This window comes from Alligator sinensis, unplaced genomic scaffold (genome assembly GCF_000455745.1).
Source record: "Alligator sinensis unplaced genomic scaffold, ASM45574v1 scaffold335_1, whole genome shotgun sequence".
NCBI lineage: Eukaryota > Metazoa > Chordata > Crocodylia > Alligatoridae > Alligator > Alligator sinensis.
The window spans coordinates 155,952-163,950 of record NW_005842354.1 but is presented as its reverse complement, the minus strand read 5'-3'; the positions used below and the strand labels follow the sequence as shown (position 1 = coordinate 163,950).

The following is a 7,999-nucleotide window of genomic DNA, read 5'->3' as shown; positions in this document are numbered from 1 at the left end:
AGAGCTGGAACTCTGAAAAAGAAGACTTTTAACTGGAAGGACAGTGGACAGTGAGGAATTTGGGACAGACTAGCTCCTTGAATCAATGTAAATGTCCCAACCCTTTGACTTTCTTTGACTATCCACTCTCTTCAGGAATTTCTATCTATAAGCCTGGACAAATAGCACATTTATACTGGAGTAACCAACATTACAGAAGAGTAAAAAAATAAAAAAAAAGCAGCAGCAGCAGCCAGACAACACAAGCCACTAAACTGGGCTAAATCTGCTCATTGTGGTTCGAAATTAACTAAAAGAATTAGGAGTAAAATTCCATTGGTGTACATTACACTGCTTTAGATATCCTTAGACCACTTTCTTCCAGGTGCCTACAGTTTGCTAAAAGGCAAACTGGCTATTATCTGCTTCCCTGCCACCTAGTGGTATGTAAGAATAGCATCCTATTGCTCCGTTCTGTCCTTCGCTCTCTGCCCTTAATTCTACTGTAATGTACACGAGTACACAAAGATGGGAATTTAATTGGGTTAATGAGCATCATCCTATGATAAAATTCCTAAAAAGAACTCTCAAAGCAACCAGTCTGCTATATCCCAACTCCTTGATTCCCCAAAGGAAGAAACTGTGCCCAGTCCTTATAATACTGAATTGTTTAAAAGGCTAACAAACAATCCTGGCTGCAACCATTGAAGGGGCTCTTTAAGACGCATCACAACTGTTGTCTTCCAAGAACTCTCTTTTGACCTTCAACAGAAACAAGCGATCAATAGTGCAGTCAGTGAAACCTTCAAGGAAAAAGGCATCCACTAGAGAGCTCTGTATGCTGGAGTCTGTGAAAAGGAAGCTAATGTAGTCACATCACAAGACTTAAATTTCACTAACACTGCTGCATCCTCTTCCAATCTCACTAACATTTAAATACTTAAATGCAGGGCATTTGTCTTTCCAAAGGAAGAAAAAGAAGGGTTATAAGGATTAAAACTATTCAAATAAGATGGCAGTCAGGAGGTGTGAAGGAACTATAAAAATGGAATGGAAAATAAGGATCCTTTTAGATCTTACCAACACACTTACAGGCTGGGAGATGACCTTCTCAGCAGCACAGCAGTGGAAAGGGATCTTGGAGTCATAGCTGACTCCAAGACGAACATGAGTTGTCTATGTGACCAAGTGATCAACAAGGCTAACCGCACTTTATCATGCATTAGTAGATGAATAACAAACAGGTCCAGGGAGGTGATGCTTCTCCTCCATGCAGCACTGGTCAGGCCATAGTTGGGAGTACTGCATCCAGTTTTGAGCGCTGCACTTCAAGAGGGAAGAGGAGAATCTTGAGAGGGTTCAGAGGAGGGCCACTCGTAGAAGCCTGCAGGCAAGGTCCTACATGGAGAGACCGAGGACCTAGATCTCTTCAGCCTTCACAAGAGAATGCTAAGAGGTGATCTTGTGGCTGCCTATAAATTCATCAGGGGAGGGCAGCAGGAAATAGGAGATGCTCTATTTACTAAGGCACCCCTTGGAGTAACTAGGAACAATGGCCACAAATTGACGGAGAGCAGATTTAGATTGGACATTAGAAAGAACTTCTTCACAGTAAGGGTTGCCAGAATCTGGAATGGGCTTCCAAGGGATGTGGTGCTCTCCCCTACCTCACGGGTCTTCAAGAGGAGACTGGACAAGCAGCTAGCTGGGGTCATCTGACCTCAGTGCTCTTTCCTGCCCAGTGCAAGGGGGTCGGACTCAATGACCTACTGAGGTCCCTTCCGACCCTAACATCTATGAATCTCTGATAATTGTTACTTAGCCATAAATAGGAAATTTATCAGAAATTACAGGCAGATTAACTATTTACTCTAAGGTAAAAGGGGATGTGGAATTGTCCCACTTCAGCTGTTTCATGAGAACTACTTATATGGATGTTTTCACCCTGTGGTAAACAAAAAATAAGCTGAAGTAGCTGCTTTCTTTTACTTCAATTGACTTATTTTTCTTTTCTTTTTGTACCTATACTTCATGAAAGTTTCTCTCTTGCTCTTTTTATAATGTCTTCTGTCTTTTTCCTTTGGGTCTCTGTTGTATTCTCTGGTGAAACCTAATGCTTCTCTGGTCTTCAGCACATGGCTCTTCAGTTATGTGATGTTCCACTCTTTTCCTTACGTTGGCAAGGCCTCTTTTTTGTATTTTTTCTCTACTTTTTGTATTTTGTTATTTTAAATACATACCTGCAGTGAAAATGTACTATGCCATGCAGTGGTACATTCAAGCACACTGCACTGCAAGTACACTGCACACTGCAAGTGGCACCACCTCATGAGACGGAAGCTCTATCTGATACTGTACTAACTAGCCCATGGGTAGTGCTATGTGGCTATACTGATTCCAGTTTGTACAGTACTGCGTGCCTAGAACAGTCTGGCCTGTTTTAGTACAGGCTGAATAAATCTGTGGGGTAAGCAGGCTCGTATTCTTGATCATTGCTCTGGTTTCTTCCTGATCTCCAGATTTCAGATAGAACCCATTTGGCAAAAGAGCCATGTTAGCTATAAGACACATTAAATACCTTCACTGTCTCAGGGAGTTCCATCAGGGATCTCGGGGAGATCCAGGAACAGATCCTCCGACCAGACTACTTCCCTATTAAGGTGACCCATGTTCCTCGTCTGGGTCTGAGAAGTTCTCTGGAGTACAGACCCATGGCTGGTTCCAGATGGAGACCCCTGTCTTAGAGATCTTCCTGCCATCTCCTGATTCCTCCCATTAGGAGACTTTGCAGATTCACGTGGATCCTGATGAAACTCAACAACATCCTGGCATCAAAGTCCTGGTTCTGATTCCTGGTTCCTCAGAGCCTGTTGCACTGATGCTTGGAAAGCATGAAGTCAAGTACTTAAGACACTCTGTAATGGGCCCTATGATCCTCCAAATTTCTGCATCTCACAAGAGACAGTGCAGACTTCAAACAGCTTGCAGAACTCCATCACATCCAATGGTACTAGTGCTCCTGTGGTTCCAGACTACTTCAGAGCTGCAAACAACTTGATGGTTCAGTCACAATCAGAAATGTCTTCCGCTCTCTCTGGCTTTACCAGTACTCACTGCAAATCCATTCAGCCATACGGCATTATTCCTACTCTGGGACCTGCTCCCATCATCTCAGCTGATAGAGGTCTCTCAGACTCTATTCTGACTCTGATACCCATAGTTCCATATATACTTAACTTTTTCAGGACCTACCAGTCATGGAACCCTTCTAACAGAGAATCAGACTCCCAGACTGCATCCACAACTCTCCTAATCTCCAGTTTGACAGCATCGAGCCTCCTGGCCTTCCTAATGTGGCTATTTTCTGGCCCCAGGTTTTTCAACAAGGGGGATGCTCTAGGGACAGATCATACAGAACATATCTAATCCTGCTCTTATGCTTCAACTTCCAGACCTTTAGCACAGGCTCCCATGATGTACTGTCCAGGATGGAAAAAATGCCTGACACTAATCTGCTGAGCAGTAACTAGAGAGCAATGGCTCTGGGATAAGCTCAGGTGTGGGACTGCCTTGAAGAGGCTCGACTTGGGGTGGCTGATTAGTTCTAAAGTGCTTGCCTAGTACTTGATGTGTATGCCTGGGGTTTGCTTTTTTTGTGTGACTGCTTTTTTTTCTTTCTCTTTTTGTTCTTTTATTTTCTTCCCCCTTCTAGAATGACTGAGTGACAGGGCTTGCTCTGGGTGGGGCTGGTTTGGGTAACTGAGAGGTGGAGCTAGGCTAGGCAGCCTTATAAAAAGACAGCATCTAGCAAACTGTGGGAGCAACAAACAGGGAGCTTGCCTAGGGAAGTTCACCCTAGGAGGGATCCAAGGAGCAAGACACTCTGTGCATGTGCATGTGTTGGTGGGCAAGGGCCCTGGTGCAGGTGTTTGGCATGCAGGGTCCTGTGGTGTCTCTTTTTCCCCTTCTCCCTTACCTCCCTCTCAGCACCCTTACAGGATAGGTGTTCTTCAGGAAGCAAAGGAGGCAAAAACAGAGTCTGGATCAGCTGTTGTGATCTGTGTGGGATAGACCATGTCCATGGTGCTCTCAGAGGATCAGGAGCACTTCATCTGCACCAAGTGTAAGCTGATGTCTGGAGAAGATTCACAGATTAGAAGCACAGGTATCCATGTTGCATTGTATCTGGGACCAAGAAGATTACTTGGACAAGAGTTACAAGAGGCTGGTGCTGCAGAGGCCAAAGGGCAATGAGGAGAAGTGGCAGCATGCGAGTACTCAAAGAAGGCGAGCCCCAAAATTGAAGAGGAGCAGATTAAAGTCAGCAACCACTTTCGAGCACTCTGTGGTGGAACTGCTAAGGAACAGGCAGAGGAGAAGACAACTGCAGGTATGAGGCAGAGAAGGCAGCCTAGAGAGCAGGAAGTGCAAGACCCCAAGGACAGGGGCTCCAGGACCACTGCACCATGAAGGAAGAGAAGAGTAATGGTGGTGTCAACATAAAGGTTTTGGCTTCTTTGCCAATGGGTGGATGCTCTTGGAGGGAGGACTGCTATCAAGAGATGGGATCCATCTGATGAGAATGGGAAAAAGAGTGTCTTTGGGCATCATATGGCCAACCTAGAAAGGAGGGCTTTAAACTGGACTCCACAGGGGATGGTGATCAAAACCTCCCAGTGACCAACCACAGAGTCCAGAATGGAAAGGACTCAAAGAAGCAACTCGACTCTCGGAAAGGGCCAGAGAACTACAGAACTGCAACAAGTAGTGCAAAAGGGAAGCAAGGAGATCAAAATGCAAAATACATCCATTACATGTATATAAATGTGAGCAGAATGGGGAATAAACAAGATGAGTTGGAAGCTGCAGCCTTTGATCTGATTGGCATCACCAAAACCTGGTAAGACAGCTCTTATGACTGAAATGTCAACATGGACAGTACACTTTGTTTTGGAAGGACAGAGTTGGGAGAAAAGGTGGTGATGCCCCCCTGTATGTCGGAAATGAAAACACTTGCTCCCTGGTTCAGGAGGAAGATGGCAAATCAGAATGCATTCGGGTGAAGATGAAAGGTGAAAGACGCAGTACCTAATGGTGGGGATTTATTATAGGCCCCCAAATCAGGAAGAGGAGGTGGATGAGACAGTACCTTCCCATAAACAAATTGGAGAAACATGATCTAGATAAAACTATTATAAAGTGGATAGATAACTGGCTCAACAGCCGCAAGCAATGGGTCCGTCAGAAGGTTTCAAGTGAAGTCCCACACGGGTCTGTCCTGGGCCCAGTGCAGTTCAATATGTTTATTAATGATTTGGATACTGGCATAGGAAGCTTCTTGGGGAGCGGGTGCTGTGCAAGGGGGGGCGCCTCTGCCACATGGCCCCAGAGCCCCCACAACTGTTGCTACTTCCACTGAGTACAGGGTGGGCTTTTTTTGATTCCCCGACTGCTGATGCTCGGTGCCATCGGGGAAAGGCGATTGGGGAGACGGGACTACACGGGGGGCTCGGTCAGGAGGCCCCAGAGCCCCCACAGCAGCTGCTGCATTCAGTGAGTGCGGGGCTTTTTTTTTTTTTAAAGTGTCAAGAGGCTAGAGCCAGGTGGGGGATGGGACTGGGCAGGGCAGCCATGGGGGCTTCTCCCACAACTCGTCTGAATTGCCGAATCAGTGCTGAATCAGCACCGAACCTCCAATTCTGATTTGGCTAAATTGAATGGGGACAGTGATTCGAATCACGGAATCGAACCACTGTCCTCTGAATCGGCCAAATCTGAATTGAATACTTCCCTGTTTGCACAGGCCTAATACCTATGTTCTATGCCATGCGTATTTCCCATGCTTCTGGGCTTTGCCAGTTAACACCCTCCTTCCCTCTTTTCTGCTGTGTAAGGGTGTTTTTAAGCCTTCCCAGAGGCACTGGGTGTTGGCTACAGCCAAGACTGGGAACTTCAACTACGGTGTGCCAATGCTCATGCTGGGACCAAAGCTAGAGGTCTCTGGCTCCAGGGTCTTGCCCCTCCACCCAGGGCCAGACCGATCGCCATTTTGGGATCGGGAAGGAATTTTACCTCAGGGTCAGACTGGTATGGACTGTGGGGGTTTGCCTTCCTCTGTAGAGGGGGACGTAGCTCTCTATCTGGGAACTCTTGAGCGTATACTGACAACATTTTATAAAAGCAGGACACTGGCTGCTGTGGTTCACCTGCTTTACCTGTGGCAGTTTAGGGTGTTAGGTATGTGTGATCTCAGGGTTGACAGTAGCCCTCTGCAGAGTTTAAATGATGGTTTGTATGAGATAGTTTGGATAGGGCTGATGCTACCTTAGGCAAGGGGTTAGACAAGATGACCTTCTGAGGTCCCTTCCAACCCTAATTTTCTATGATTCTATGACCTCTGGAGGTCCCTTCCAGTCTTACTTCTCTATGACTTTATGACTTTCTCTTTGAACAAGGTTCTTGTTTCCCCCCTTTAGCACCTCAGGTGGATGACTGCAAAAGTTTGAAACATCATGATGTGGCCCATATACTACAAACTTTTCTGGAGGAGGCTGAGAAGCCCATGCAGACATGTGGACATATTGCATGTCTGCTTCCAGTAAGGTGATCCTCTGCATGAACAAGGTCATTACAGACCCAGCAAAGCTGGTCTGAGATACCTGCTACCTCTGCCCTAATCATAGAAAAGGTGGACAAACACTATCAGGTTCCTACTAGGGGCAATGGATTCTTATACCCCCACTCTACCTTTCCTTTGTGGTCGCTGCACATAAATGGGAAGGCAGAGTACCTCCACAGCACACCTACAAAGAGGAGCCAAAAAGATGGGACTTTTGGGGGAAAAGTTATAATCCTCTACTAGCTTACAGTTCTAAGCAGCCAACTACAAACTGTAAGATCCTGAGCCACAGATCCTACTGCCCAAGAGACTGGCCCAATGGTATCAGACTGTGTTAACATCTGCTATGAGGCTGCTAAATTGGACCTCCCAATGATTCCACTTCCACCAGAAATTAGGTGACTATGCTGCCTTTCCTGAAGAATCTCTTCATATCTCAATTTGCAAGGAAGCCACATGGGGCTCCATATACTCCTTTATTAAGCACGGAGCCACTGCAGAAACTTCAAAAGCAGATGCCCTACTGCTGCTGTTTGCTTAAGTCTCTAAGACTTGTTTCCATGTGACTTGGGCATTGCTTTGAGTCATCCACAGCGAGAATGTGCATGTGGACTTAATGGGAAGGTAAGTTACTCACCAGTAACTGCAGGTTTTCAAGATGTGTTGCCCACAATGCACGTTGCATAGCCCATACAGACTTGGAGTCTTTGGCTGTCTATGATCCAGTAGTTTAGAGGAGACTGGGAAACAGAAAACTTGCACTTTCCCTATATCCTTCATGTGAAGGAGACCAGGATGCATGCATATGGTAATGTTGCTGCAAAGGCAAAAGTCTCAGACCTCACGTTTGACATGTAACGGATACAGAATTTTGCGTATATGAAACCCATATCAAAAGATCTCCAATTACTGGCTCATAACTTCTCTTTTCTTGCTTTCTATCCCCGCCCCCCCACCTCAACCCCATCTCAGCTAATGTGGGATTTATTCTCTACCCAGACCCATTGACTCTTCTTTCCAGGGCAGTGGATACAAAGCAGTGGGGTTCTAGGCAGCAAAATCCTGGGACACAATGGTGGATAACTAAAATCATTACATGTGGCTACTGTGGACAATCATTTATGACATTTTAAAGTAGGGTTTTTAAAGCTAACTTAATGTATTTGATCATATATATAGTTGATCAAAAATTATACTAAGCAAATAGAATGGTTTAAAAGTGATGTTCTCTGAATGTAAGAAAATCTATCATTTATAAATACTAAAACATTAGAATTACTGCACTAGGTTAAAAAGACATTGCCTGAATTAGGGTTTTTCCAGCAGTTAGCAAGATGGTTAAAGATCTTTGAGGCTCTCATAAATCTTGATTAAAAATAATTGGAAACTTATTAAGTAGGG

General features: G+C 45.3%; 1 protein-coding gene across 1 annotated transcript in view; it reads right to left on the bottom strand.

Moving 5' to 3' along the window:
• The window catches only part of MRPS9 (mitochondrial ribosomal protein S9), a 45,754-nt gene that overhangs the window by 10,882 nt on the left and 26,873 nt on the right, over nucleotides 1-7,999 (bottom strand). The gene's annotated exons all lie outside the window — the stretch shown is intronic.